Below are 10,560 nucleotides of genomic sequence, written 5' to 3'. Positions count from 1 at the left end.
CTCATGTTCCCTAGGGAAATAATTTGTTGGGAACTTGGTAAGCAAAACTGCAAAGAGCATCCTGATGTCCTGGAGGGAGAACAGCTGGCCGGACTGTGCATGCATCTCCTATCATCCCTCGTACAGTAGGAAACGCTCCCTTTCCCTCTGACTACACTTCAGGATGGTTTTGTGCATTAACATTATTATTTGTGCGTGATGCAGAAAATGTAATCTACAAAATAACTGGCTGTATTTAATAACATTTTCCAAGCTACACTGGTAACATTATTTTGTTCTGAATGACAGTTTAGTAGTAGAGAGGGAACACTTGGTTCCTCCGCTCACCAACACAGAATAAAACCAGGGCATTTTGCAGCAATCTGGTGGTGCATGAATGAATTTGTTCCAACCTCTTGAGCATGTCTCCCATGGGCAATATTTTATTTTCCACACAGAAGCAACTTTTATCTTTGTAGATGAGCAGGCCACCGATGTAACAGAGCTATCCTGCTTACGACAAGAGAGAACTGCCTGGAGGGGCTGCACGCCATCAATAAAGTAATCAATACAGGAGTGACTCCATCCCATGGATGGCTGAGTGCATGTAGGGATGGATGTGGAACCAATGTTAACACTTGAGGACAGAGGAGGGCTTCTTTGGGGGGAGTTTGTCGCTGAACAGGTATATTCTTGTTCAACTAAAATGTTTCCCCTTTTTGGTGTAATTTCACCTCTGTTTGCTGTCTCAAGGTGGAATCATTCATTTAGATCAAGTGGGAGAGATGAGTGCAAAGGTTGCTGGTACAAAATTTTTGAGGCACTGTGGGACACGAAGCATTTGCTGTCCTTTGGCAAGTCCTCCCATCAGTGTTTCCTATTTAACTCTTCTTAAATATGCCCATTTTCTCCAACCAGGCTGAAGCTGGCCCTATGCATCTCGTGGGAAGAAGCCATCCCATTTGCTGTAGCTGGTGGGCTCAGAGCCAGGGTAGTGACTGTGATTTCAGCACTCATCAGTGTTATAACAATGCCTCCTTTGTTAGCGTTTTCTTAGGGAAAAGCTGCTAAAAGAACTCTAATATTGCATGCCATAGGGGAAAGTTTAGAAACACAGCATAATTAGGAATAGAAAAAGCTTTCTGGCTTTCCTTACATTAGGGATTTGCCACAGTTAGTTTCTCCTGAACCACAGAAATTTACTTCCTGGAACTGAGTGAATGGTAGAAACAATTTTCCACAATGAGGCACACACTTGACACCCCAGGGCTCATAAACAACAATTCTTATACGATAAACCTATTTCCAGGGTCTGCAAACTCCTCCCTCCAGCTGGCAGAGCCCTGATTTTCCATTTTGTGATTGAGATCTTCAGTAAGCTCCTTGGTGCATTTTATGTGTTAAAGACCCTTCAGTGAAAATACAGGAATATGGAGGGTAGGAATAGGGGACCTCTGCAAAATAATCACAAATCTGCCTGGAAAGGGGTGCTTGGGTTAGCTGGACCTGGTCCCCGAGCCCTGGTCTAAGCCCTGCACTGAACCCTTTCCCTTTGAGACCAGGCATCAGGATTGCAAACCTTAATGGTCAGGCACTGTGGGAGCTGTAGTTTCCCAGGAGCAGGGACCAGTGAGCTGCTGGGAGAGGTAGGTGGGTATATAAAGGGATGCAAGTGGAGCAGGAGGATGTTTGCAGGTGTTGTGTTGTATCTGAGGTGGCTTTGTGATGGGTTGGCTTGCTGCAGGGAGCTGAGGGATTTCATGCTGATGGCCTTGGAGAAGCAGTGCCTGTTCTTGTTTGGTGTCTTCATGTTAATGGGAAGAAACATTGCTTTGCCTCTTAAATTGGGAGGAGACCACAAGGAGGATGAAAAGTCCCTGAGGGGAAACCTAGGTTGGTGTGGCACCTTCATGGCCACAGGAGAGAGTGCAACAGTGGGTAGTGAAGAAATATTTGTAAAACCTCCCCAGGTGTGGGGAGGAAGGGGATTACAGCCCCAGGTGGGTCTGATCTGGGGCTGGGTGAGGCTGCTTCCCTCCTTCAGCAATAAGGAAAGGTTTGATGAAATGCTGGGGCGGGGGGGGCTGTCTTCAAGCAAGGGATACTAATGGTGTGTGCACAGGCTCAGAAGTGAGGGCTTTCTGCTTACCTAGGGTCCCCAAACCTATACCAAGAAATCTGAGAAGTACTCTATGTCTGGGATGCTCCAGATCTTGCCTTCTGGTAATGGAATTTAGGTGTCTTTGTGGCAGCAGGCTTCCCATGCAAAATGGGTCACTGTAAATCCCTTATTTATCCCCATCCAAATTATTCCAGCATGAGCATCTTGAGAGAGGGCAGAGTTTGGCCGTTCCTAGACCTGCCTCTGGTGCTTCCTGCTGCAGAGCTGCCACTGGGCTGGAGCAGGCACTGCGGACACCCTTAGTTGTGGTGGCTGGGGGAGGATGACCCACACGTGGTTCAGCTTTCGGCTATGGTATCTCAGCAAGTCTGAGAAACTCAGGGCTTCCACAAGTCCAGGCAAATCCTGCCTGTCAGGCAGCTGTACCCAAATGCTGCTGTGCATACAGCATCGATCTGTGGGCTGGGATTCTTCATAAAACACTCCTGTGTTCACATTTGCCTCAGGTTTCCTGTGTGTTACCATAAAAATGAATATTTCTGGTAACCTTTGTGAAATGGGGGTGGGCTGCAGTGTCTGGCTGCTCTGTGCTGTGTGTCTGGGGAGGCTGTAGGTTGTGGCTGGGAGGAAGGTGGCCAAACAAGGAATAGTAGGAGCTCATCTTGCTTACAGTGTGTAAGTATGTTACATGTCTCTCCAGGGCATGTTTCTATCTCGGTGCCTTTGAAAACTGAGTGCCTTTACAAATGGACCCTGCTTGCCACAATCCGAGTGTGTTTTCCTGACTTACAGACTTCACAAATGCAAGAAGCTTTAATTTTTAAGCATTTGCAACCAGTTTTCTTCCCATCTGCCAGCTAAGTTGGAGCCAGATGTAACTGGGCTCAAAGAGATTGGAGTGTATTTTCCTGTTCAGTATTTGAAAAATGGTTTTGTTCAGGTCACTGATGGCTCTTTGAACAGAGTAAATATTTGATGATGGCTAGTGCTGTGAAAACACATGCTGTGTTTTAGTTGTGAAAAACAATTTTATTAAAAGTGTGCAAACTGTTAATGTATGAACTGCTTGCTGGAGATGTATTTTGGTAATGGTTGAAAAAGTTGATGGCAGAAGTAGGAAAACAGGAGTCTCCAGAGACTTGAGCTGCCTGGCAAGAGTGATGAACCTTCTATTTGAAATGCTGAAGACCAGCTCCAGTTGCCTGCATATGAGGACTTTGGTTAGCTAGCTCCAGCAGCTCCTCGTTCACCACCACCTGCAGACACCCATCCACAGAGGACCTGGTGCTCTCTGCCCAATGGGTACCACAGCTGGGGCACAGCTCCAGATCACACTGGATGGCGCACATCCAAGAAGCAGGTTTCCATTGTGAGGCTCTTCTCTTGACAGTGGTTTGCTGAGCTCCAAAACTTCCCAAGGATGCTCTTCTGGGACTGTGCTGATGGGGCTTGGGGCAGCAGAGGAGTTCAGTGGTCCTGCTAATGGAGTTCATGCACCTCTAATGCGTTTCCCAGCCCCTCATGCAACCCCATCCATCTTGAGGCAGCTGTGCCAAAATCCTCCCAGTCTGAGAGCAGGTTTTGACCACTCCTGTCCACAAATGGCAGAGCAAGCTGCAGTCCTGGTGCGCTCTCTCTTACCATGCTGGCTTGGGAAAGCCCCTCTGGCTATTGCACAAAGACTCATCAGAGGTTGCAAATAAGATGATGTTTCTTCCTTTAACTGTGGAACTTGTCTTATGAGAAGGTATCCAGCTACAGTCTGAGTGCCTCTTCCATAGTATGTTAGGCAGGCTGTCCTTATCTCATCTTTTGACTCTTTAAAGCTGTTCTAGATGCCTGTATCTTTGTGATGCTCCCTAGTTTGGGAACTGTATCCCCTAAGTAAAGATTTTTGAGCTGAGGATCTCGGACATCCTTCAGTTTTCCGTTACTAAAACACAGTCTAGAAAACAATGAGCAATTAGTCATTTCTCCTTACTGAACCATCTTGCTGGCGCAGGAGTCTTTCTCCTTTACAACTTCAGAACCAATTTTCTGCAGCTGGCGCTTAATGCTGCATTAAATGAGGTTTAAAGGTAGAGAAAATGCTAAATGAAGTCTAATCCTTTCTTAGCATATATAAATATTTTTAAGTAGCTGAGTATTTGTAGTAAATTGCTTCCCTGGAGACTTTCTCCTGGACCACAAGCACATATACACTTCAAAGGCTTCTAATATCAACTGAACACAAGAAGAAGAGGCTGTGAGGTGGGGAATACCATGACACTTAAACTTAACCCACTGCTCCAGAGCCCAAACCTGCATGGATGCTGCCTGCTTGAACCTTGCTAGCCATTGATTCTGATGCATATTGCAAAGAGGTTGTTAACCAAGGAGAAATCAGTGGTGTAATATCAGAGAAGAAAGATGCTCAGTGTAGCTCGCTACAGCACACAGTGACACTAGCATCTAACTGTTGCTTCAGCTAGCTGGAGTGAGTGAAATGTAACCACTGGGATTGCTCTTGACCAAACTAGCATGATGGATTGCCTAAGACTGAGATCACTTCCAAAAACTTTTTGGTACCTTTGTAAAATATTCTGCTGCATCTCTAATGGTTACAGCAGCCTCTTGCATTTGTCTCTTCACATGAAATGGGGACACTATGCTGTTTAGCCCAGGAGCAGGCTTGCTCCTCAACAGAGAGAACTTTGTTAAACTCTGGTAAACTCTCTCTCTAAAGCTATTCTGCTGCAGAATCCAGAAGGACTGTTTTGCAGTTGTAAAAGGGGCAGTAACAGATGTGGGCAGACAGCAGACCTGGGCTGCTGCAGAAGAGCAAGCTGCTTCCCAAGGTGCAGGGAGAAGAGCCATGTGTCCCCAGAGCTCTGGGGAGAACAGTGTGGTGACAGAGACCCTGATGATGAGTAACAGTGCAGCAGAAGAGCAAATGATGCTTTCAGACATTGGTGCACACTGAACTGAGGTTGAACCTGAAGAATTGCTCTCAGGAAGGCTTTTTCTGAAAAGCGACAGCAGTTGGAGTTGTATGCAGTTTGCAGCCCTACTCCAGGAATGAAGATCCAGTACAACTGTTACAGGGCTGTGAAAAGCTTACCGCAGCTGGCTGTGGTTTCTTTTCTTTTGGGACTGTCTCTGATTCTTACTGTCACGATGCGTGAGAGGGTTTTCACGCACAAGAGGTGTGCAGAGGTCTACACCAGGAGGGCCAAGATCCTTCTGTTGTGTAAGTAGCGAGATGGTGGGTTGCTTTCCAGGGAAGAAAACAGCATTGTGAGGATGTGTGGAGGGGAGACATGCCTCTTCACACTCACCGTGGTAAATGCTCTCTACAAACAACTTCAAAAAAGGCTTTTTGAAGCAATTCCACATAAGCTACAGAGAACGTCATTACAAAAATATTTGTTTGCACTGAGGTAACTGGTAGCTCAGGTGTTATTTTTGCTTGCAACTTCTGGGAACAGTTCTCAGCTTGTAGAAATGAGTGTGGCCTTCATGGGAGCCATGTGCATCTTTTTAATTAATGAGCTGTGTGTAACAGCAGTGTGCAGAGAACCTTGAGAAAGAAAATGACAGCCCTAGACCAATATGGACCAGTATGGACACGTTTTTCCTGCCCATCTTGCTGGGATGTCCTAGTTGGTCCAGCCTGCTCATGGAGGATGGCTGGGTATTGCAGTCTTCAGCTGACTCTGCTCCTGGGGACCTCCTCCATCAGCCCTGGGGGAAGAGCCGTGGCTGGAAGCACCAGTTTAGTTTCTGACTCCTTTCTCCGGCTGACCACTGACACGAGGAAGGATGCAAGGATTGCTGTCCAAGGCCAATGACTCTGTTACCAAGTCTCATAGCTATCTGATCTGGAAAAGGCTTGCTTTGTAGAGAGGTGTGGCGTGGTTACAAGCTGGTCTAACCACTAGCCTTGATAGCTATTAATCTGTTAGACTGATACATGGGGTTTTTATTCTTTCCATTTTAGAGTCCCTCAGACTACAAAGGAATCTGGAACGATTTGATAGCTGAGGCTTTTCTTGTCGCAAGAACAAAGGGTAAGTAGCTATCTCTTTCAGCAGCCTCCAGAGGCTTCTAGCCAAGACTGAGAGATTAAGAGAAGCTACCTGGCAGGCAAGTTGGCTTTTAAAGGGAAAAACAGGCTTTTAAGCTATCGAGACAAGGGAGAGCTGAACTGAACACACAGGAAGCAGTGCGCAAAGCAGAGGTGTTTAATATGCTTTCCCGGTTGCAAGGGTAATGGAGTAGGAAAGAATTAGCAATACCCCTTTGTTTTGCTTTTTGGACTCTTTTAGCATAACAAGTAAATGTTATGTAGTACAGGCATATTCTAATTGCTCTTGATCGTTTCTGGCTTGCTTGGTGTCTCAGCTATTTTGGTTGCAGTGAGGAGTTTACCTCTGTAAGTGACCTCAAAGGCTCCTCTGGCTCCACCTTTATCGGCACATAAATATTTTAGGCAGAAGTGAGCACAAAGGCCATGCACCTTACAGCTGCAGGGATGGATATACGCTTAGAAGTGCCTGAGTAACTTTTCCATAAGCCTCGTTTGCTTTCAGCTGGCTTTGTGCTGCAAAGTCACTTGGATGCTCTTGGGACCTCAGCGCCCAGCTCAGTAGTGTCCTGCACACAAGGTCAGAGGCTCCCTGGGGAAAGCTGGCTCTGGAGTGAAAAATGCAGGTGGTTCAGCATTGTTGTAGTGAAATACTTTTTCTTCTGTGAGGTCTGATCTTCTGATGAGCCATGACTTTGTTCCTGCATGGATTGCAGATTCCTTTTTCAAATACATGATTGCTAAGGGAGTTCCCTGACTTTGCAGCACTGTCAGTCTGCAGCCTCTTGAGAGCTGGCAGCTGGCTTGGCTGGCCAAGCGAGAAGGCTGGCCTTGCTCAAGAAATCCCCTTGCCCTCTCTCACCGTGCTTGCTTGGTTTCACGTGACCCTGAGCAACCAGGATTAGCTGCTGTATGGGGTTAAAGCACTCCCACTCCGGCTGATTTCCATCTTGTAAGAGAGTGCAAGAAGACCGCAGCAGTTGAAATCCAGTCACCTGTGTCCTCCTGCTGTTCAGTCACCTTCCAGGATGCTTTTCCTTCTGCCTCCGCTGTCCTGGCTGCGTTCCCACTAGAGCACAGAGTGGAGAAATGCTGCTGTGCATTCCCTACCTGCTGTCTCTTGATTTTGGGGTCCTTCTGCTGTGGCCAGGGAAAGGACCCAGCAGAGGAGTGCCTATGTTGCAAGTGTTGTGCTGTGGTTGGGGCAATACTCGGGGATTTTGTGCAGAGATGAACAGATCTAACCAGGGATGGAGTGGGATCTCCCCCAACAATAACCCATGGTTTGATTAGGCCTCTGAGAGGTGGTGTAGCAATTGCAACTCTGCCTCCAAAGAGCATAGCCTGACTGCTGTAATGTTGAAAGCCTGTTGAGAGCAGTGCTTTGAGCAGAAATGCAGGTCTCCCTAAGCTGACATGAGCATAAACTCAGTGCTGCACCCAGCGTCTGCCTGATCTTATCAGAGCCCAGCTTGAGATCTGTCCTGAGGTTACTCAACCTCATACTGGGGGGGTGGGGATGGGGAGGGAATGTATCTCATCTCTGTTCTGTGCTGCCCCTGAGACTTTTGCTGCTATTAATCCAAGTGGCACTCTGAATGCTGCAGACCACCCTTTGGCTTTTCTCGGACAGCCTTGATTTGTAACAAAACAATAATTTGCTGTCCATTGGTGCCTCAGAAAACAAGCTGTGCCAAGACTGTGGGTACCAATAACCTTCAATCAGGCTGTAATTGCTTGTTGCAGCTCTAAAGAACATAGGTTTGAACTTTTTATTTAAGGAGTTATCACCTCAGGAAAGCAGAATCCCCCCATCCTCCTGTGCCTTCGGGACAGGAGAGGAGAAGGCTTCCAACCCAAACTCCTCAGCAGTGAGCTAAGCCCACATAAGGTATCACAAACTGCCAGGTAAGACCTGAAGGAAGCTGTTGCATCAATTTACATCAAAACACAGCTCTCCTCCCTTCCTCTTCTGGAGAAACCAGGAGTCCTGCTAGACCTGGGGATTTGGGTGGGACCTACAACAGCCCATGCCCAAAGAGAAGGAGCCCTTCTTGCTGTTTCTGTGAAACTGCTTTGTTCCTCAGTGTGCTGGCCCTGACAAGGACCATTGCAAAGCTCTGGTTTGTGCTACCTCCTCTGCTGAGCTGACCAAGGGATTTGGTGGAGCTATCTGGGCAGCTGTTGTGTCTTGGTAAACTCCTGGTTTCTCCCCTGCTTCATTCAAAGAGAAGGGAATAAATCTTCTAGGTAGCTAACTCTGGGGTTCACAAATGGTGAAATGAAGTCTGTAAGCTGCTCCCTGGTGGATATTGAGGAAATATAGAAATTGGCTCTTGCTATTACGTGAGAATCTTTTGGGGTTTGTGCAATCAGGTCTCCCTTGGCAGTGAGTGCTGCACAGGCTTCTTGCTCTCATGGCCACCTAATTAGACTACTCTACAAATTGTGTTTTCTTCAGAATCATTTACATTATGTCCAACACAGCTAGTCAGTTTGGGGAACACTTATTAGGATTTAAAACAATGAGCTACTAATTATCTCTTGCTCTGGGGCTGAGCGGGGAATGAAACCTTTTGTCTCTCCTCCTAAATGAGGAAGCCGAGGAGCCGTGCAGGGAGCTGTGCTCTGCTGCCTGCGAAACCACCTCACGCTCTCCTGGGACATCCTTTATTTATGTTTTGCTGCTCTCCCTCCTATGCTGAGCAAGTGGTGGCTCTAATGCCTCTTCCGCTGCAGAAATGCTTGTTCAAGAGGAGTCCTGTGCCTCTGAGCAAGAGGAACGAGCGCAGCAGCCATCCTAACCCAGGAGTCCAACCTGCCTTGTTAGACATGTCCACTTTGGACTCGGTACAGCAGGCTGACTACCCTTTGGTCAATAAGAAGTCCCCTTGTGTCATGCACTGTAGCTTCCAGTCTGCTGGCTGCTTCTTAGGTGACTCTAATATGTTTTAAATAATGGTTCTCTGAGAGTTCAACCCACCTGGTCATGACTATTTTCTTCCAGCTGTGAAATGAAACATGGCAGCATGAGGGGCTCTTCACAGGTAGGATGAAACCCACCTGTCCTCTGGGCAACCAAAGATCTTTTGGGGAACATCATCTGGGCTCTGTGGGTCCTCCGTGCTCCTCTCGGTGCTTTGTTCTCCTATGAAAGTTGACCTCTGAGATACCTCAACCTTGCCTTCAATATCCAAATTCAGCTTCTACTGAGACAGAGGCCGAGTCAGCCAGCTCATGGGTTCCAGCACATCCCTTGGGTAGCTGTTCAGCGTTGTTTAAGGTACCTTATCACAAGGCTGTTGGACTTTCTGGCTCATATACCATTAGTTGAGGGCAGCAGAGAAGTGTGGCTGAATCTCTGAAATGAGAAGGGTCTCTGGAATCAAGCCCTGCAGAGCTGGCCTGTGTCCCTACCGGTGTTGCTTGTGACCTTCAGTTAATGTGTCTTTTGGTGAGCAGCAGGCTGTAAGTGCTGTGGTCTAAAAAGCCTGGGCTCTGCAGTAAAACTACGAATCGCGAGTGGTTTAGTGTTCTTGCTTCTCCGACTGGGGTCCTCACAGTTCACTAGGTGAAAAAAGCACTGAAATTTTGAATGCACTTAAGTTGTGGACATGGATGGAGGCTCCAGTGACCGATCTGGAGGAAAGCAGGAATCACTGGAGTGCATCTCACTCATGAAGAAATCAAAGCTCAGAGGCCAGCAGGCATGTCACGAGCACCATCCTGCCAGCAATTTTAGTGACCTGTCCTGGGTGTTTTACTCTTTAGGGTAAACAGGATCTTTTGGAGCAATCTTCAAAGCCACAATGAGCTGGTAGCAAACCTTGGCAACACTGCTAAAGGTACACCATGCCTTATGGGCCTGAGCATGTGAACTGACTTGCTAATTGGGCTTGTTCCAAAATTAGAGTTCGTTTAATATTAAACCTATTCAAATACTGAGGTATCTTCCATTGAAACAGATTTACATATCTCATTTTGTTCTGCCAGTCCAGAATCCCCCAGGATGCTCTTGCTGTAGTCATGTTCCCCCTCTGCTGCAGCCTTTCCGGTTGCAAATGGCAACCCTAAATCAACGCGGATCTGCTGGCGGGGCTCAGGCAGTGCTGCTGTGGTCCTGTGCTGTCACACCTGAGAGCATCAAGTGGTGACCTCATATAGGATGAGATCAGCATTGTACAAACACCGTGGTCCTGCGAGATGTGGTGCAGCAGTTAGACTGCAGTTGGCAGAGGCGACTCCTGGCCTGTATCAAGGATGCCTATTGGCATCTAATAAAAACAACAGGCTTTTTTTGCATGAAAAGATGATGGAAATAGGTAAAGAAGGCGGTGCTTCTGTTTTATCTTACAATGAGGTATGGGTTTACTATGAGCTCAGGAAGATGCTG

This window comes from Platalea leucorodia (assembly GCF_965183815.1).
Source record: "Platalea leucorodia genome assembly, chromosome: 5".
In the NCBI taxonomy this organism is placed as follows: domain Eukaryota; kingdom Metazoa; phylum Chordata; class Aves; order Pelecaniformes; family Threskiornithidae; genus Platalea; species Platalea leucorodia.
This window is presented reverse-complemented; position numbering follows the sequence as displayed.